The sequence below is a fragment of the Grampus griseus genome, assembly GCF_964374135.1.
Source record: "Grampus griseus genome assembly, chromosome: 6".
Lineage (NCBI taxonomy): Eukaryota > Metazoa > Chordata > Mammalia > Artiodactyla > Delphinidae > Grampus > Grampus griseus.
Window position 1 is genome coordinate 107,062,706 of NC_139000.1, and position 20,449 is coordinate 107,083,154.

Below are 20,449 nucleotides of genomic sequence, written 5' to 3' on the forward strand. Positions count from 1 at the left end.
TGCAAGATGCAGGAACAGACAAGCGTTAGCAGGAATCTTTGGAGGCAGCTTTGCCAAGCAGATCTATCAGTGCTGGAGGTGAAGGCAGATTGAAGACCGGAGGGGATGCGGGACAGAGCCCTCTCCTCACAGGGAAGGGCAGGCGGTGAGAAGCTGCTGGCTGGTGTGAGGCCTGCAGGAAGGATTGGAACGATGTCAGTGCTGACCCCTCCCCTTGAGGCGGCCTCAGAAGGCGACACTGAGGCTCAGAGAGGCTCAGACACAGGGTGCTGACTGCTAGTTCAGGACTGGAAGAGAGGCTACTTCAACGCCCTAAGTCCATGCAAAAAAGTTCATCATAAAAGCGTTGACTTTGTACAGTGTCTCACCACGTATGAAATGCTTCCACCTCTATTATCTCATTTACTCCTCACTGCAGGTCTGTAATTACTTCTTTTTGTCCCCGTTTCACGCAGAGGAGCCTGAGTCTCAGAGGTTAAATGACTCACCCAAGAGCTCCCGCTGATTAGAAAGGACAGAGCCGGTCTCAGGCCTCTCTGAGCGCAGGCTGTCTGGAGGGGCGGAGGGCGTCCCCATGCAGACGCGGGTGAGCCTTGGGTCCAGGCACCCCCGACCCCGCCCCGCCCCATCCACCACAACCCCGTCCTAGGCTCCAGCCCTTTGGGGCAAGTCCTCCTGCACACTCTCAGCTTCCTTCCCCAAGAACAGCACCTTATCTCTCAGCTCGTCAGAGGAGGAAGAAAGTAAACCTGCAGCAGCTGAGGGAGATTGTTAAACGGAGCGAGGCTGTGACTCACCTTCTAGAAAGACGGTTCTCACATTCACCTAAAAGGCCCACACAGCAGCGCCTCCCCTGCCGGGGCTGCAGTCTTCTGATCCGCTTTGGCCTTCCCACCCCCAGGGAGGAGGTGTGAGCCAGGCCCTTGCCCCATAATTTGGAGTCACAAGGCAGAGGAGTAGCTCTGAGCCAGAATCAGGCCCCGGGCTCCCAGCCTCCATATCCCACAGTGTCTGGCAGGTGGAGATGGGCCATCAGAGTAGGAGACATTTGACTTGGGCCAAGGAGAGGAGCCCTTGGCTTTCAGGGTGAGCTTTAAGAATCTGTGCTGAGGGCGGGCCGCCGTGAAAAAGACTGAATCGGTCTGGAACAATGTCCAAGATAAAGCGTACATGAAACAAAATATATATTCGCAGCCTGGAGAGGATGCCGCCCTTGGTGTGGAAAAGGCGGGGAAGGAAGAGATTTTCATGGACTTGTGTGTGCCTGAGGAGAAAAGCTGAAACTAAGAGTTGTGATTGCTTGTCTGGGGTGACGGGGACCAAGCATGGGGCGATGGTGGGCAGGCTGGGCCACCAGGAAGACTGTGGGCTCCTCTCTCACTGAGGCTTGGAGCTCCTCAAGAAGAGCTGAGCTTGCTGTCTTTCCGGATGGTTCCTGCAACCCCTTCCTGCAGTGGCATGTGACCAGAGGGATGCTCTGAGCCTGGGCCCGGGAATGAGAAGAAATCTTCCACCCCAACCAACGGCAGGGAAACCTAGCTCTTGCCTCCAGCCACACACATGAGAATCCCCTGAGGAACCTCCACAAACACAAGTCCCATGGCCATCCCAGGGGTCCTGATTCAGTAAGTCCGTGGCTGGACTTAGGCATCAGCATATTTTAAAGCTCCCCAAGTGACCTGAGATGACCAGGGTTGAGAACCGCTGGTCTTGAGACAGAAACACTAGACTTGGGATCAGATGGTCTGGCCGTAGGTGCTGCCAGGCTAGCTGAGCCTCAGTTTCCTCACCTGTAAAATGGGGGTGATAATAGCAACCTCCTAGGTTTGGGGGAGTGGCACAACTAAGGTTTGTATGTACCCTCTGCAGGCTTAGCATGCCCTGCAAATCTGGGGTGTTCTCATGGGGGTCTTCTGTGCAGCCTCACCGTCACACAGGCTTCTTAAGTATCTCTCCAAATCTAAAGACCTATTAGCCGCAGTCTGGGGCCCCTCCCAGGCGCCATCTGCCTCTTTGCCGAGGTGCCAGAGTCTGTTTGGAGGGTGCCGGGGTGGTGTTTACCTACAGGGCGTGCTCCACTGACCAGGAGCGCTGGTTATTTCCAGCGAAGCTTTTTGGAGAGGATCTAGTTGCAGATGAGCCCTGAGATTTGTGAGCAGAAGAAGCTGCTGGGACGTCTGTCTCCCTCCCCCTTTCTGCCACCTGCACCCTGCCTGCAGAGGGAGGACCTGTTAGGAAGGGTCTTCCTTCAGCGCCACGGGGTAGGGGGCGGTGTGGAGGGGACAGTTACGACTGCCTTCTTGTAGCTGCCTCCTGGGCAGGGGGTGGGGGGTGGGGGAGCTTATTTTAATTAGTGGTTTCTAAATCAGTTCAGAGAAGACCGGCACAAAGGCGTCAGGATGGTTTGGAAACACTGGCGGGAACGCCAGTGCGCTGAGAATCAGCGGTGCTGACCCTTGATCAGCTGAGCTTTAGCGAGTGTGCACGTCCTCCCTCTCCAGCCTCAGAGCTGCCCTGAGAAGCAGGAGGGGTCACCCCATTTTGAGAATGGCAAAATCAAGGCTGGGAAGGTTGAGGGACTCGGGTCAGCCTCTTTCTACTCCAGAGGGCATAGGCCTTGGGGTCAGTCCCCCAGGGTCCCAGTTCTGTGATCTTGGTCATGTGGCTTCATGACCACTCTGTGCTTCTGTGTCTTCTCCTGACAAGTGGGAAGAACCAGGACCAGCTATGTAATTTGCTGGGGTTGGTGCAAAATGCAATCAGGGCGCCTCATTAAAAAGTACTAACTAAAAAGATTTTCCGGCTTCCCTGGTGGCGCAGTAGTTAAGAATCCACCTGCCAGTGCAGGGGACACGGGTTCGAGCCCTGGTCCGGGAAGATCCCACATGCCGCGGAGCAACTAAGCCTGTGTGCCACAACTACTGAGCCGTGTGCCACAACTACTGAGCCCGCGAGCCACAACTACTGAAGCTCGTGCACCTAGAGCCCGTGCTCCGCAACAAGAGAAGCCACTGCAATGAGAAGCCCGCGCACCGCAAAGAAGAGCAGCCCCCGCTCGCCGCAACTAGAGAAAGCCCGCGCGCAGCAACAAAGACCCAATGCAGCCACAAATAAATAAATTAATTAATTAATTTTAAAAAAAAAAGATTTTCAAGGGCCCTGTGGGCTGCCCAGGTCCCTGGCTCACGAAGCCACAGCCCCAGGGTAATAACATCAACCTCACAGGTCATTTTAAACATTACATAAGGTGACAAATATCGAGTCCTTAACAGTGCCTGGTCTACAGTAAGCCCTAGACAAAGTGACACTCACTGGGGACGTGGCAAAGGCAGAGAGCCCGAGGAGGGAAGCCACAGGAGGCTGCCAGACCTGGGGCCTGAGGCATCTGGAAAAACAGGGCCGGATGGTAATCTGACCAGGCCCAGGCATGCCCCGCCAGGCAGGCCACCGGGCTGCAGGGGAACACGAAATTCCTGAAGCAGAAGACAGCCCCCGGGGGCACGTCAGCCTTCCTGCAGCAGCAACGTGCCAGCGCTCGGGACCCACGCAGCACACAAGGACTGCTGTTCAAACACGCTCCTGGCTCGCTCTGGGCGCACGGTTGCTGCCACGAAGATTGCCATGCCAGCCGTGAGCTAATTCCCCCAGCTGCTGGGGGAGCCAGGTGGGCGCAGCCCAGTCATTCGGCCAACACCCCATCTCATCATGACCTAGTCTGTCCACTTGGACAACTTCCAAACCCACTTCCTAGCTGGGCTCTGCGGGCAGGGAAGGATGCGCTGACCCATTCTCTCACTCTCTCTGTCTCTCCGGCCCTCTCTCAAGGGACACTCCCTCCCTCCCTCCCTCTTGCCCTACGTTTTCCTAAGAAACTCCAAGCCACTCTCTCCCTGTGTGGATCCCCAGGCTCAGGCCTGCTCCTTCCACTACGGGGTTCTCATTTCTTCTCCATGATACGCAATCCTTCCAACACCGAGTACCAGGCCCTGTCACGGCCCCCGTGACTTTGCACAAGCTGTCCCCTCGGCCTAGAATGCCCTTCCCTCCCTTCTCTGCCTCAGTTCTCAGGGATTTTCCCCTTCAAGTTTTTCTTGACTTGCCCAAGCTGTGTGTGCCCCCGGGGATACAACGAGACCACATCGGGCAAACAATTATGTCATCCCAACATTAGCTGACGCTTACTCAGAGCAGGTCATTCCAGGCATTGTTCTAAGAGCTAATGTGCACGGACACATTTAATCCTCACAATACCCCCACGAGGCAATATTATTCTTGTCTCCGTGACCCAGATGAGCAGACTGAGGCACAGAGAGGTTGAGTAGCTTGCCCGGGGTCACAGAACTAAGTGAGAAGGTGGGATTCGGAACCCTGCAGTCCGGCTCCAGGCTGGCTCATAACGCTGGACTCAGCGGCCCTCTCGGGCCACAGCATTTCTACCAGGAACTTTCTGCATGGTCTCCTCTGTCGGACTCTGAGCTTCAGCAGGGCAAGGACCAGGCTCTGCACCCTGGAACCCCCAGCCCTTAGGGCCAAGCTGCTCTCTTTAAATGTTCGTGAATGAACAAGCAAAGAGCACGGACGCCTCTCCCCCCGCATCTGGATGGGCTCAGAGAAGCAGAGGGGATCTGGGCTCCCCCACCTGTCCTCGCGAGACCTGCCCTGACCTCGGGCGCCTGGATACAGGCTGTCAGGCCCAGCATCGTGAGGTGAGGGGACTTCTGCCCAGTGTCCCCTCCCTCCCCTGGAAAGAGCATTTCTGTTTCCTGGAAGGAAGTCACAGCTCTCGCCTCAGGGTGGCCACATGACTCAAACTGGCCCGTCAGAGCCCCCCTGGGTGGCTGTGTCAGAACCACCCAGAAGCCGGCCGTGGCCCCGCTGCTCACCACAGGGAGAGGGTCTGCCTAGCAAACGAAGCCAAGCAGATGAGGTAGCTGGAGGCCCTCAAGTGGGCCCTGTGGGAAGCAGTTCCACCTGACCTTGATTATAGAGCCTTGATATATCCTCCTACTTTGAAGCGGGTTCCTGACACTTGGAACCAACATAAGCGTGTGTTGGACAAAGGACATAAAATGACTCAGTGGATATTGACAGTTGAGCATGAGGCTTGAGCTTGGCCAATCAGTTGCTCAGGTCCAGGATTCTGAGTCTGGGGCATGTGAGGCCAGGACGGAGGGACGTTGAACCTTGGAGGAAGATGTCAAGTGCAGGGGATGTGGCGTCATCTTAGCCAAACCATCCTTACTGAAGGACTGTGGGAGGGTAATGTTGTAATATAATAAGAAATATGTATTTGGTCTCCATCCCTGGTTCCTGACACAGAGCTCTTAAAACTCTTGTAATTTTCTACATGATGAAAGCAATAAGAGTATTTTTTGTTAGAGTATCTCAGTTTTGTTCCCACTTCTTGAAACAGCTCCAGGGCATTCAGGTGCAAAGAGGGTCATCTGTTATTAATAAGAAGCCACCTTCTACTACACCTGAGTTTATGTTAATGAGGTGACTGTTGGAAACCACTCAGGATGGGGGCTGGTTGCCAGGGGAACCAACCTGCGATGAGAGGGTTGGAACTTTCAGCCCCATCCCTGACCTCTGGGGAGGAGAGAGGGGCTGGAGGTTGACCTCATCACCACCCACCAATGATTTAATCAATCATGCCTATGCAATGAGGCCTCCATAAAACCCCAACTGAAGGGGTTCTGAGAGCTCCCAGGTTGGTGAGCACGCCGAGGTACTGGGGGGATGGCACACCTGGAGGGGGCATGGGAGCTCTGCACCCCTCCCCCTATGGACCTCTTCACTTAGATGGTAAATACAAGTACTAAATTCTTCCCTGAGTTTTGTGAGCTATTTAAGCAGATGACTGAATCTGAGGAAGGGGTTGTGGGCAATTCCTGGTTTACAGCCAGTTGGTCAGAAGTTCAGGTGACAACCTGGGACTTGCAATTGGTGTGTGAAGTGGGGGACAGTCTTGTGGGACTGAGTCCTTAACTTGTGGGGTCTGATGCTACCCTTAGTTGGATAGTGTCAAAATTGAGTTAAATCGTAGAACACCCAGTTGGTGTCTGCAGAGAACTGGAGGGTTGTTTGGGGTGGGAAACTCACACATCTGGTGTCAAAAGTGTTCCGGGAGGGGGTGTTTGTGTGAATAAAAACCTAGTGCCCCGATGAGTGGGTCTCAGACAGATCACTATGGGCCCTCTCGCCTCTCGGTTTTCTGAGCTGCCCCGACTCTGCCTGTTTTCTCTCTTGGGTCTCTACCTCCTGCCAATTCTGTGTACACCTTACAATAACACTGCTTTCTGTTGCTTATAACCAGGAGCGCTGACTGAAATGAGGGGGAGGCAAAGCATAGGACTGACAGCTAAGCAGTGTCATAAAACCACCTGAATACCAAGAGAGGCTCCCTCCCCCCATTTCCACGTGTCCCTTAGAGGGTGCCACCTCCAGCTGAGAACCAGAGAGCGGATGACCATTGTGGACTCAAAGAAGCTTTTACCAAGAGTCCATCCGCATTCATAGTTGATATGTTTCTTGTCTTTTTTTTTTAAAAAAAATTTATTTATTTAGTTTTGGTTGAATTGGGTCTTAATTGCAGCACGCGTGATTTTCGTTGCGGCGTGTGGGCTTCTCTCTAGTTGTGGCATGGGGGTTTTCTCTCCCTAGTTGTGGTGCGTGGGGTCAGTAGTTGTGGCGCGTGGGCTTAGTTGCCTCACGGCAGGTGGGATCTTAGTTGCCGGACCAGAGATGGAACCCACGTCCCCTGCATTGCAAGGCGGATTCTTTACCACTGGACCACCAGGGAAGCCCCTCATATGTTTCTTAATTTACGATCTACTACAGGCAGTGCTTGATGAGAATGTAATAACAGTTTTCCACAGGGATAAACTGACACGTATGCTGCTCCTTCCAGCAGAAGTGCCGCCCGTGTGTCCTCGTGCATAAGCTGACACGCTCTGGGTTTAGGTTTGGTGATACACAGAGCGCAGACTCTCTTGCACACGCGTGCAGGCCCGCCCTGGCCCCCAGCAGCAGAGTGGTGGGTAACACACAGGGGCTGTGGGTGGGGTTGGTAAAGGCAGGAACGGACCCTTAAGACACCCCATCCCTGCCAGACCTGCCTTGCTGAGGAAATTCAGATCCCGTGAGGGCCTCAGCCACCGTGTAGCCGATTCTTCACTGCAGAAGTGTCCCCGCAGGACACAGACCCAGCAGCGGGGCCCACTCGCGGGGGCGGGGGTGTGAGGGCAGGGCCGCTGGCTCTGCTTGGTGCTGCCTCTGCTTATCCACCTTCTACCTCTGTGGGCCTCAGGCCCCGGACTGATGAGCCCAACCCATCAGTCCCCCAAAGAGAGCCGCCCTGTGGGCGTGTTACATGTGTCACCAGGCCTAAAACGCTCATTGGACGGACTCGGGCCCAGGGCTCGGGGGCCGCCCAGCGTCTTGGGAGTAGGGGCTGCAGGAAGGGAGGGACGGCACCCACTCTGGCTTTAGCCGGGCCAGGCCTGCCTGCCAGCTCTCAGCAGGGCCACACATCCCCACCTTCTACCCACAAGCCGTGACCTGAGGGCGGGTCAGGGGCTGCCAGGGCTGAGGACAAAGGGGACCCCTGCTTCCCGGGCTGCGGGTCTGTCCTCTGGGACCGGAGCCCCTCTCCAGCGGGAGCTCTGAGACTTGGGGAGTCACCTCGCCTCGCCTGTCTGGGTCTCAGCCGGCCCCTCTTTTGAAATGAGGTGTTGCAGCGTCCACCCTGTCAGCCACCGCCGGGCTGAGGACAGAGTCGGGGGGAAAGGGCTCCAGCATCTGCATTGCGTTTTATAAGCTTTCAGCGTGGCTCAGGCCATGGCTCACACCTGAACCTTTTTCTTTCCTTTCCCAAAGCAGCGAGTCCCTTTTCTTTCCAGGTGGGTGACAGGTCGGTAGGTCTGGGACAAGGAAGTGCAGCTAGGACGAGGCAGGCTTTTTTAGGTTTAATCATAAAACCCTGATGTTTATCTTAAACTGAGCGCACAGGGCTGGGCCTCAGGACTGACCTCCGGTGGCCGATGGAGGCTGTGAAATCCCGTCTGTGTTTTGTAGACTCAGGGAGCCCTAATGACCAGGGTTGAGAGGCTGGGGACACAGTCCTGTGGCCCATGGTCACCAGGGTGCTTCCAGGAGCTGCCAGAGAACGTGTTTTCTCGCCTCCTCTGAGGTTGCCATGGTGACCGAAGCAGGAGGGGACACCCACTGGTCTGGCCCTTCACAGATCATCTTTCCCAGCTCATCTTTATTCCAGGTCTTGGTCAGAGCTGGTGTTGGGAGTGCCAGAGATGGGGGGGAAGACAAGATGCAGAGACAGGACCCCGGGTACAAACTGTGTGCGCATGGCGGAGGCAAACTGAGCTGGGACGGGGTGTGTGTGGGGGTGTGTGTGTTGGGGGGGTGCTTTATTGTTGCGTGTGTGCTCTGGGATGCTAGTGAGGGAAGTGGAGTGGTACCTGGGTTCTTCCCATGCACCGGTGATGTACCCCTCAGGGGAGGGCACGCCCACAGGGGCTGCGAGCTGCCACCAGGAGAGCCCTCTGCTTTCCACTTCCTGGAAGCCACCCGTTTGCTGCCTGGATCACTCCTCCTGCCACAAACCATTGTGAGACTCCAGCCATTTCCTCTAAGAGCCTGAGGCTGTGCTCCTGCCCTCATGCCTTGCGCCATCAACTGACTTCCGCCTGATCTCACGCACCCGTTCACACGTCACCTCCACAGAGACCAGCTCTGACCCGCCCACTGAGATGTCCCTGCTTCCTTTTTCTTCATAGCTCTCCTCACTCACAGAACTAGGATGTTGCACGGTGAATGTAAGTCCCCTGAGGGCAGTGACTTTCTCTTGTTCACTGCTGTGATCCTAGCACTCAGAACAGTGCCTGGCACATAGTAAGTGCTCAATAAACTTGTTGGATGAGTGAATGAGTGATTGGATGAATGAAAGAAGGAGGACTTTCTGGGCAGTCGGTTTTATCCCTTTGTCCATCACAGGCCCTTCAGGGAACTCCCTTCTCACTGGGTCTACAGCTCTGCTCTGAAGCTCAGCTGAGGGCTGGCCAAAACGCTCCAGGATACCCCACCTTCCAGGCCATTTTCTGACTGCTTCCGGCATTGGCCTCTGTCACACGCACGGCACCCTGGCCTGTGTGACCTTGAACCGTGGGAGTGTCTGGCTCCCTGACCACTGTCTAGCTCCTCGATGGGAAGGGCATTCCTTTCTCTTTCGTGTCCTGAGCACAGGGCTCTGCAAACAGCAGACGTTCAATAAATGCTGAGGACGGCAGTGCTGTGAGCTAGTGAACAAGTTCACACCTCCAGATGGTTTCCTGCCCAGTAGAAGACCTCCTGCAGCTTCAAGGTCAGAATGTTTCTAGCGAGTCTGAGTTGGGGGGCCGGGGTGGGTTTGGGAGACTGGTCTCAACTTGATGTTTTGGCCTTTCCGCGTAGCCTCAGGTTTGAATTTGATGAGTCTCTGAGCCTAATTCAAACACCACCTTATTCTACAGTACCGGGGGTGAGAGGCCCGGCGGGCTGCAATCCTCACTCCCTCACTGCCTGCTCCAGGAGTCCCAGCACCGCTGCTAGGGAAGGGGAATGGGGCCACCGTTTTGGACAGGCCCAACCCGGGTGGGAAACAGTAGTCCCTGACCGGGGCGTCAGCTCCAGGGACCACGTGCCCACCCCTAGCCCGAGTGCCTGCGGCCACTCACTTCCCCTCAGGGCTCTGCTTCTCCCCTGCCAAATGCATGGTTTGGGTGGAACGGCCTTGACACTTCCTTCCTCACCAATAAGCACAGAGCCTAGACCACGGCACCCGGTGGGGTTGTCACCTCGTCATGAAATCGCACTGGCAGGGGGCACAGGGACCCACTCACCCGTGTTCTCTCAGGCGTTCCTCCCAGTGAAGTTCGGTTTGCAACGTCCTGTGCTAATGGCCACGGCTCAGCTTCTCACTCAGAGCTCCCGCGTCCACACCTGGAATCACAGGCGCAATCACAAACATTAGGAAATCACACTGCAGCCTACAAACGTTTTCCCCACTTTCGATGGCCTGGGCTGGAGCGGCCTTCCTGAGAGTTAGACCCCGGAGAAATCACAAACCAGAGACGTTTCAAGACTTGCCTGGGGTCACACAGCTCTGTTCAGGGAGCTGGCTGGGCTCAGACCCGCGTCTTTGGACTCCAAGTGCAGCTTCCATTGTCTAGAAACCTTGCTCTGTCTCTCTGGGACCTCGTGAGACAAGAGTCTATAAAAATACTTGTTAAGGCCTCTGCATAAAGTGCTCGGTCCACGCTGAATAATTGATGGACCCTGCCCCCTGCCGCGGAGAACAGCACACAGGCCTCCTGCCGCGAGGCTGGGGATAGGCGGAACTTCCCTATCGTTTTTGCCCAGTGAACGAAGTGGCTGAGAAAACCGCCAGGAAAGAGTTGTGCGTCCCTGTGGGTCGGGAAGAGGCCCTGGCTCCCAGGAGCCACAGATCTAATTTACTGCCTCGCTGAAAGGAGCGGGGGGCCTGCCGGGTCACCCGGCGTCGCCGCCGTGTCCCTTCCAAGGCCGCGAGGCCCTGGGAAAGGGCTGCTCCACCCCGACAGGCCGGGAGAAAGGTGCCTGAGAATCGGAGGGTCCCACGGGGGGAGTGGGGGGATTAGCCATGGGAAATGCAGAGTCCGAAGCACAGATTCTCCTCCGTGAGAACCCTGACGAGGCAGAGATGCTCAGGAGGGGTGAGGCAGCCTGTTGCCGCCCAGCCAACTGCTGCATGTGACCGCAGGACTCTTCTGGCCAAAGGCCATGGCAACGGGGATTAGGGGGGAGAAAGCAGACACAGAGTGGCCTTTAAAGCAATTTGCAGAGATCAAAGTAGAAGGCAGTTCGGGCGGGTGCTCTGGCTCTAAGAACAGGGAACATTTCACAGCTGAGCGAAACTCAGGCACCATTTCACAGCTAAAGACGCTGGGGCTATACATCCTCCCCCGTGGGGTACGTCCGCCCCACCAAAGTGTCTCCTAATTGGCATTTGTCTCAGCCCCCATCCAAGGCAGAGTTAGGACTGTCCGAGTCCACAGAATAACAGGCTCCAGCTTCAAATGTGCAGAAACAACCAGCTCCGGCTCAAATGGGAGAGTGTTGGGACGACTGGCTTTCTGTTTTACTCTGCGTCGAAAGTCCCAGAGCCCAGTGGTTTGGCAAGGACCTCCTAAGAAGTTTCACTCGCTTATGTAGGGCACCTCACCTGCATAGTCTGTTTGGGCGTGCTGACCTCTCAGGGGGTTGGAGGGCCCTCAGAGTTGCCCTGTGTTTGGGCAGGGCCCGTCATAAGGATGTGGGAGTGAGGGGCCGTTCCAGCTCTGTCTGCAGCTCATCCAAAGTGCAGCCCTGCATCCGCTCCGGGGCCCAGGGAGAACAGAAAGTAGGGTGTGTGCCCCTGCTCCCTTCTCAGGTCAGTTGAGCTGAACGTAGCTGGGCTGCTGAGCTGCCTGAGTTCACACTTCACAGAGGGCAGGAATCGGGAGCCGGACAGAGAGATGCAGCAGGTTATAGGGATGGGACAGGGCTGCGTGTTGGTGGACGTGGGTTGATAGCCCAGCCCGGACACTTACTAATTCTATGACCTTGGGATCATAGTGGAATCAACTGCAAAGCCTTGGAAGGATCCAATGAGATAGAGTGTATGTGAATTCTTAGTTATGCCTCTAACAGGACGGTCACCTCCCGCCCACAACAGTGCTTGGCTGGACCTCTCCTGGCTGCAGAACCACTAACGTTAGCCCACATGTTTCTGTGCACTCCAGAACGCGCAGGACAGCACGCTGTTGCCTGCCCAGGACTCTGGGCTGCACGAGTGGTCTTTTCTCGTCGGCAGCTCTGATCAGACACTGCACCTCCTTGAGGACAGGGCCATTGTCCTGCTTCCTTGGTGGGATGTCCATGATTGATCTTAAAACCCTTCACAGACATGAGATGTTCTGTGTGGTATCACCGGGCCAGCTGCAACCAGCCGCATTCAACGAGGGACACCCCAACCCCGGCTGGCATTGGCAGCCTGGTGTAGGGTCCCCCCTCTGCAGAGGGGGCTCTGGGAAGCGACTGGCTGTCTTTCTTACCGCTCAGCACGAGACATTTGAGAACTCGCAGGGTAAACGTTAGAAGCGCATTCTCCTAGGTGAAAACAGAGGTATTCAAGACATGCGGGCCAAACGAAGTTTGAGACACTCTTGACTCTTGAAGGAGCAGAGTGAAAGCATCTGGTGAGACCTCAGGGGGAGGTATGGTCAGGGCTCCTAGAGAGACAGATGGCTGTGACCTCACTGAGCCCACAGAGCAGGCCGTCTGAACTCTGCTGGACCCGCTGGCAAATAAACAGTGTTCAAAAAATGTCTGTCTGTGTGGCAGAATTCAGTCTGAGGCTTATTTCCATCCGGCCTGATAGGGAGGTCTGCTCTCACCTTCCTCAAAGCTGTCGGTGTCTGCCATCAAACAAGTAAACAAACAACAACACAACAGAACCTGAGAATTTGGACCAAGCTAGTAGGACAGTGTACAGTAAGGCGGTGCCCCAGGGTGAGGCGCGTGGAAATGCTCCCAGGACGAGGGAGGTAGTGTCACTTTGACTTGATGATGGACAGGGGCGACCAGGGCGCGAAGTGGCCTCCCGCTCAAGGATCCTGATTTAGAACCTTCCTGCATAATCATCACCCTGGACCGCCTCAGCTGGCCTTCTGGGGCTGAAGTACCTGCCTCACACTCAGGCCCTGCTGGCTTCCTGGAATGAGGAAACAAGCTCAGCCTTCAGTGGGCCCTGAGCTGCGGCCTCCGTGGAGGTCACCGTCTGGGCCCATTATGTACCTGGAAATCGGCTCTGGGCTGGGCCTTCCAGGTCCCAAGGGACGAGCCCTATGACATAGTCTCTGGGAACCCATGACCAGCTCCCACATCTGGATCAGGATACCTGAGGGGAATTTCTGAATCCCGCCCCTCCCCAGGGCTCTGCAAAGGCTGCTGGGCAGGGGCCAGGAGTGAAGCGACCCCTGATGCTGGGGAGCTCACTGCCCCCCTACCTTCCTGGATGGGTGTGCCCACAGGGAGACCAGCTGCTGTGCTCTGCATTCCCTTCCTTAAGGAGTTTTTCATGGGCGAGCATAGCTGGGGGGGCAGGGGGGGGGACCGTCAGGTAGCATTCAGGAGGAAAGGAGCCAGGAGTGAGGCAGTGCACACTTGTAACTTCTCCTCTCCATTTCTCTGTCGTCTTGTCTCCTTCCGCTCCCACACCTCTCCAGAGACAAGCGTGGAGGGGCTGGGGGGCAGAGTGTGGAAGCACCGGGCTTTCATGCACCGGGGCAGCTGTCCTAGCCACGTAGAAACTGACATTTGCAGTCTTCCTAACTCTTGTCGGCAACTTGACCCCCTGTGGCGGCTCAAACTCTACAGGCTGATGGCAAAGCTCCTTCTAAACCCCTTGCCCACCTCCAGATCCTTCCGGGTCCGCATGCCCACTGCCCTCCATGTAGCCCATGCTCGCCGCTTCGAGGTCTTCTTCAGAATTTGCTTTTCCTTCCTTTCTCCTCGCCCCAGTCCAAATCCCAGGGTACATGCGCATATTAAGAGCCATCCTGGTTAATCCTAGAGGGTCTCCGATTTGTGAGTGAGAACTCTGTCCCGCCTAGTCTACAAACCAGGGAGCAAGCTGTTTCCATTATCATTCATCTTCCACCTTTGCAAATAGCTCTATGCCCCAGGCAGGCAAAGAGCGATTGCTGGGGAGAGCGCAGCTCCCAGAGGGTGCTGGTAATTCCAGACGCTTCTGTAGGGCTGAGGGAGTTATCCATGGGCAAAATTTACCTAAAGAAAGCCGCCTGCGTGTGTGAGTGAACAGCCTGACAAGCAGTTTCTTCCTCGTCGGCCTGGGGCTCGGTGGAAGTCTCTCAGCAATAGTTAGGCACTGCCTTAATTTACTTCCCGGCCAGAGTCCATATTGTAAGGAGACCAAGCGGGTAGACACGGAGGTGGGATTGTTAATTTAGTGGAAATCCATGCATGTAACTGGGAGGACAAGACAGGAGCGAGTGCATGAGAAGCTGGGGGTCTTCAAGGGGGCAAGGAGGAAAAGGGGGGTGAGGGAGGACCCTTCTCTCTCCCGGCTTCAGGGGAGCAGGTTGAAGCCAGCCAGGTCAAATGCAGAGCCTGGCTGCTTTCCTGGCTCCACAGGGCCCTTGAGGTGCCAGGGATGTTCCCAGGTCACAGGACAAGCCCCGCCCCGCAGCTCTCTTTTGGTCTGGGTCTGACTGGTTTCTTCCCCCTCTCTGGCCTCTCTGATCAGATGTCCAAAAGCAGCCTTCCTTTGAGAGCACTGTCTTAGGAGTCAGCACGTTCGTTAGCTGAACCTCTCTGCTCTTTTCACCAGCCCCACGAGCCGCACCAAGTTACTGAATCTCTCGGAGACCCATTGGCAAAATGGGGGTATAATGTTCCCGCGAAGGGTGATTGTGAGGGTCAAACGCCCAGCGGGTGTGAAGGGTTCTCAAGCAGTGCCCGGCTGGCAAGTGCACTTAGGAAAGAAGAGCCGTCATCCTTATGCACTCAATACAGCTTGTAGCTGCTCTGCCAGGCCCCTTAAAACTCCGCTAGCAGAAGCTCCCACCCTGCAGATGCGGTCAGGCCACCTCTGCTCTCCCTGGACGTTGCCCAGCTCTCCACTCTCCATCAGCAAGACTGTCTCTGGGGCATCAGAAAGGAAGCTGCTTAGAGCCACGCCTCCCTCGGGCACTTTGGGGATTGCCCTATTGGTGGGACCTGGGCTCGCTCATTCCACCTGGGATTCACCAGGAACCGCTGGGAGCTGGTGGAAACTTAATCTGGGAGAACGTGCCTGCGGGTTTAAGACAGTGGCCGTGATCCACCGACCTGGAAGCAACTCACCTTCCAGATCTTCTCCAGAGGGGCAGGGAATGAAAAACAGCAATAAGGGATTTTTTAAAAAGCAGAACAGACAACCCGACTTGGTGCACAGGGACACCTGCCCCCTGGCCTCGGGCCACAGACCTTCCCGCCTTCTCCCAGTGACCTGGGTGCCCAGCCGCAGGGCTGACCCTCTCATTCCCAGGGGCCCTTCTGGCTGTACAGCTCCCTCTGATCGCACTGGCCTCAGCCTTTCAGAGCACCCTCGGGCCCAAGTGCCCTGGGTCACTTCTCCTGAGTTAGGGATTGCGTCCTTGGGGGCAGGAATAACCACATCGCTGAGCCTGAAGTAGGCAGAGGGGACCAGGTGGGCTTGGAGGCGACCAGCGGTCTGGGAGTAGACCCGGAGAGACTGAGTGGGGCTCCTCCCTTTCAGACCTCAAACCTCACATCTCCACCCAGATCTTATTCCTGGAAGGGGCCAGCCAGGAATATGGGAGATGGAGTCCAGCCGAGCTGTCCCGCTCCCCCTGAGGGGAGCGAGCCCCCAGGAGCGGGTGAGGCAGGACCTCATCTCCTGCGGGCTGGTGTGTGTGTGGGGCGGTGCCCGCTCCAGGGCGCATTGGAGTCCGTGCTCCCCCAGCCCCGGACTGGGCTGCTCCCCGCCACTGCCAGCTCTGAGGACCTGCGGCGCCCCGACTGGCAAGTGCACTCCCCTGGCAGTGCCGCCGGCCACAGACACATCATCCCCAGTCCGGCCCCCAGACCTGGGAGCGTCCCCGCCCTGCTGCAAACCCACCTTCCGGGGCGCTCCGAGGCCCATTCCAGGGGTGTCACCGAGGTCCCCGCCTCCTCCTTTCGACGCGGGCTCCCGCTCGTCCGCAGCCCAAGGCCCCCGCTTCGAGGCTGAGCCGGCTTCTGCCTCCCTTTCTCTCTCGCTCCTGGGAATTCTCAGCACTATTCTTTTTTTAAGGGATTTTTTTTCTTTTTTTTTTTTTTGCGTTGCGTCAGGGCGGTTGCCTGGCGACGGCGGAGCTATTCCACCGCGAGCCTTTCAGTCGCGAACCCCTCCAGCCTCTCATTCAAGTCTCTCCGCCCGCGGCTCCGGGGACGGGGAGGCGCCAGGCCAGAAGGCGCGCGCCGGGTCCTAAAGCCCTTCCAGCGGCTCGTTCCCGGCCAGGACCCGAACCGAGCAGCTGCCCTGCCGCAAGTAGAAGCAAAGCACACGCGATGGCCAAACCCTAGACGAAACCAAACCCAAATAGGCTTTAAAAAAACAAAAAACAAAACAAAACGAAAACACAGAAAACCGAAACCAAGGCAGTTTTCCTCCAAGCGTGGCCACGTGGCTTCGCCACTGTCAGCAGTTTGCCTGCGTGGAGGGGCAGGAGAACCCCCTTCCAGCGGTATCGGCAGGCTGAGAGCCTACACTCCACCCACCAGCGGCTTGAGTTCCAGCTGCCAGCAGCAAGGCCCATACTGAGTGCCTAGCACGTGTCACAACACTGTCACAGCCACTCGGTGGGGCAGATGTGGGCATCCCCAGCTTACAGATGAGGAAACTGAGGCTCAGAGAGGAGAAGTAGAAACAGACGTTCTTCCAGATCTGTCTCCCAGACCAGACGGGAGTAGCCCAGGGGGGCCTGCCCCAGACCATGTGTTTCCTCCACTAACCACAGCTTGGCCTTTGGGATCAGTTCTGACGGCAGACAGGGGACCCCAGTTCAGATGGGGGTAGGGGAGGGAGGGGGTGAGGGGGTGTTCTGCTTCCTCCTGGGACCTCTGTCCCCCAGGGCTGACTACTGGAAGTTTGCCTTACTCTTGCGGCAGCCTAGACATGGCCAAGTTCTTTTCCCAGACTCTTGGGGTTTGCAGGGTCCTTCAAAGTTATCTCATCTGCCATGCTCACAACAGCACTGGGGGTGCAGGGCAGGCGTCGTTATTTCCAGGGTAGGTGTACACACTGCAAAGTGACTTGACCCAAGGTGGCTGGCCTTGTTTTCTGTGGGACTCGGCCCCCACTGTGCCTGAGACACTTGTGCTGTCCCCTTGTCCTTCACTGCAACTCCCCATCTGGGCCCGGTCCCACTCCCTTCCTTCCCTCTTCTCTAGGACATCCGCTAAGGACTTTGTCTAAGGAGACATCCCACGAATGGGGGCACCTCTTCATGCGAACGGGCTGGTGGGGCTAAAGCAGCAAGTGTGCCCGAACAGGGGTTTTCTGGGGAGTCACAGCATTGACCCAACCTCTTGACTCTAGCTCCTAAATACGGATCCAATTCTTCCACTTCCTCCCGTCCCCTGTGCCGCTGCCCTGGCTCACGTCAGCTCGCCCCAGCTCCAGCACCAGCCCCTTGCTCACGGCCCTGCACCCACTCTTGGCCCCCGACCTCTTCGCCTGAGCCAGCTTTTCCTCCACAGCCGGAGCAGACGCAGAATGGAAAGCCGATCCTGGCTTCTCTCTGTTTACAGACACCCAACAGCTCCCATCCCTTCCAGGGTCAAAACCCAGCATGGGACTTCCCTGGTGGCGCAGCGGTTGAGAGTCCGCCTGCCGATGCAGGACGGACGGGTTCGTGCCCCGGTCCGGGAGGATCCCATATGCCGCGGAGCGGCTGGGCCCGTGAGCCATGGCCGCTGAGCCTGCGCGTCCGGAGCCTGTGCTCCACAACAGGAGAGGCCACAACAGTGAGAGGCCCGCGTACCGCAAAAAACAAAAAACAGCATGGCCACCGGGCCCGTGTGGCCTGGCTCTGCCTACCTCTTGGGCCTGGCCTAGCTTGACGCTCTGCTCTCCAGACCGATGCTCTTCACACCTGCTCCTCCGGCAGGGGGCGGGCCGCACTTCTGCCTCCTGAGGGAACCTAGGTGATCCTCTCCTTCCTGGGCCAGTTGTCATTTTATCTTTATTTGTGAGGCTATTTGATTAGTATCTGTCTCCCTCCGAGGCTGTAGGCTTTGAGGGGCAGGAATCATGTCTGCAGGCAGAAGGCGTGGTCCCGCTCAGGAACTCGGCATCCTCCTGGGCTGGCTGTCCCTGGCTGAATACTCAGCGTTTGCACCACTGCTCACCAGTGTATTCCGGCCCCAGCATGTGACAAATGCTCTCCTTAGTGGAGCCGTCCCACCCCATCTGGAAATGCTGTCTCCCATCTTCACCCTCCCAGCCCCTCGTTCGACATGGAGCTCCTGCTTCTTGTGAGTACATTGTCTTCTGTCTTCACACAGACAGGCAGCCTGTCCAGGGCAGGCAGAGTCTCTGCCCCCTGCTTCCCATTCTGCCTGGTACATACAGGCCTGGATCCTCAACCAGGAGAGTCAGCAAGGCAGAGACGGGAAAAAGAGGAAGTAGAGCCCGACCTCTGCTGGAACAGTCTCGCGTCTACCGCCTAACCACAGGACGGGGTCAACTGAGTTATAGTTCGCGCTCTGGCACAGGATAGCATGTAGCCGTCCAAATAACATTCTCAAAACAAATTTGATGACGTAGGAAAGTGCTAATGATCTCATGCTAAATAAATAAGACTGGAACATCCAATGTCAAAGTAAACAAGACATGATGAAAGCTTTAATTCTAATAATATCTAATTCTCTTATATGTGTAGAAGAAAGATTGGGAGGGTATATGCAAATATTAGCTGCGGCTTTTCTCTCGACGGTGCGATAACAGAGGACTTTACATTTCTTCTACAGACTGGCGTTAATTTTTTACATTTTCTGCAGCGAACAGTTTTTGTAATTAGCAATGTCAAGAGACACTATGACAAAGAGAAGATGGCCCCGTGTTTGGGGTACATACCTGATGTCTCCTGCTCTGAATGGAGCTGTCTTTTATATGAGGTGCTGTGAGGTTGGGCTGGAGCCCAGAGCAGCCGGGCCACCTGGGAGCTCTTCCCCTCCGGTGGCCCTTTGGATCAGGGAACATTGGGCCAAGCCTGGGAGAGTACGTCTGGACTTGGTGACAGCACACTGATTCTAAAGTTGCCTTTTGGATCAATCCTAGGGAATCCAAGTTAGTTTTCAAGAGGCAAGATGAGTGAGGCATCTTTTGATCCTACAGAAGTCCTGTGAAATAGGGCACTCAAGAACTATTCTCCCTACCTTGCCTGTGAGGACACCAAACTTGGAGAGCTTAGGGGGCTTGCTCAAAGTCACCCAGCTGGTCTGACCCCGAATCTAGAGCACTTCGTTCTGCAGCGCACTGACCCCGTAGTCCCTCCAAGCAATGGGCAGGGCAGCCTCAGTAACCACAATGCGCTCGATCCACGTGCAATGGCCGGGGATGACCTCGTGTATAAGGTGACTTGTGAGCAGAGATTTGACGGAGATGAGGGAGTTGGTCAGGAGGGGAGGGGAGGAAGGGTGTTCCAGGCAGAGGGCACAGCCAATGCAGAGGCACCTTGTGGGCACACGTGCCTGCGCAGCGGTGCCTCATGCGGGAGTGCAGTGCGGGGGTGAGGGGTGGGTGATGAGAGTTGTGGGAGATGATGCCAGGGATGTGACAGGGCAGGGGTGCTGGCAGATCCCATGGACCTGGCAGACCATTGTAAGGACGCGCCTTTCCCCCAGGGAATGCAAAGAATGCACACCTGGGATGGGTCTCTGCCGTCTTCAGCTCCCACAGCCCGAAGTCTAAATTAGCCTTACCTGTTCCCACCAGCCTTTTTAAGCTACTCATGGACAAACTCCCTTGTCTAAGGCTCCTGTGTATCCCTCCTGGGGATGAAAATTTGGTCCCCATTCATTGGATGAGAGAAGGAAGGAAAGAAGAAATTTCTGTTTGGCTCTATTTCCGGAAGACACGGAGGGTGCTGACACCGTCCCCAATTAGAACTCGCAGTCCCCGGCCAGAGTCCTCTAGTTTCTACCATCTGCCTTTGGGAGGGACTGTTCCATCATGGGTCCAGCATTTTAAGAGGATCCAGGAAGTGTTTGTCATTTGGAGGCATTGATGTTGGCAAGGATAATGGCTCTTTGCTGCCCTTATCTCTCAGAAGAGGTTGACTCAGGCAGAAGCACTGAAGGGAGGTGGGGGACCAGCTTGCCATCCTGTAGGGAGCCCGGGGGGGCGGGGCGGTCAATGAGCATTTATGGGCGGCTCGCTCCGTACCAGCCGGTGCTAAGTATCGGGTGCGGTGCCTGCCGTTTATTGGTGTAGGAAGTAATTAACAAAGAGCATCTACCTTAGAACTGGAGTTGGGCAGGCGTCAGATGCCGTCTAAGCCCAGCTGAGGAAGATGAGGAGCTGGCTAGGAGAGGCAGCGGGGAGGCCTGACAAGGAGCGTGGCAGGAGAGGAACAGCGTTTGCAAGAGTGTGTTCAGGCCAGAAGGGGCTTGACCGTGGCTGAGAGGAAGGGTGCAAGAGGACATGACGGGCCAAGGTGAGGTCTTTGAACATGACTCTGAAGGTAGGGGGTTAAGAAGGATGAGTGTCACGGCTTTTGTGTCTTAGAAAACCTGGATGGATGACGGGACAAGACAGGAGGAAAGACCAATAAAGAGATGGTTTCCATCTTACTAGTCTGGCAGG

At 56.2% G+C, this 20,449-nt stretch overlaps 1 long non-coding RNA gene across 1 annotated transcript; it reads right to left on the bottom strand.

The window, feature by feature from the left end:
* Positions 1-33: 33 nt before the first annotated feature.
* On the bottom strand, positions 34-15,871 carry LOC309823991. The gene is made up of 3 exons (XR_014296884.1): positions 15,719-15,871; positions 9,897-9,996; positions 34-172 (listed from the first exon to the last, which is right to left on the bottom strand). It is a non-coding gene; the product is annotated as an uncharacterized lncRNA (long non-coding RNA).
* Positions 15,872-20,449: the final 4,578 nt, after the last annotated feature.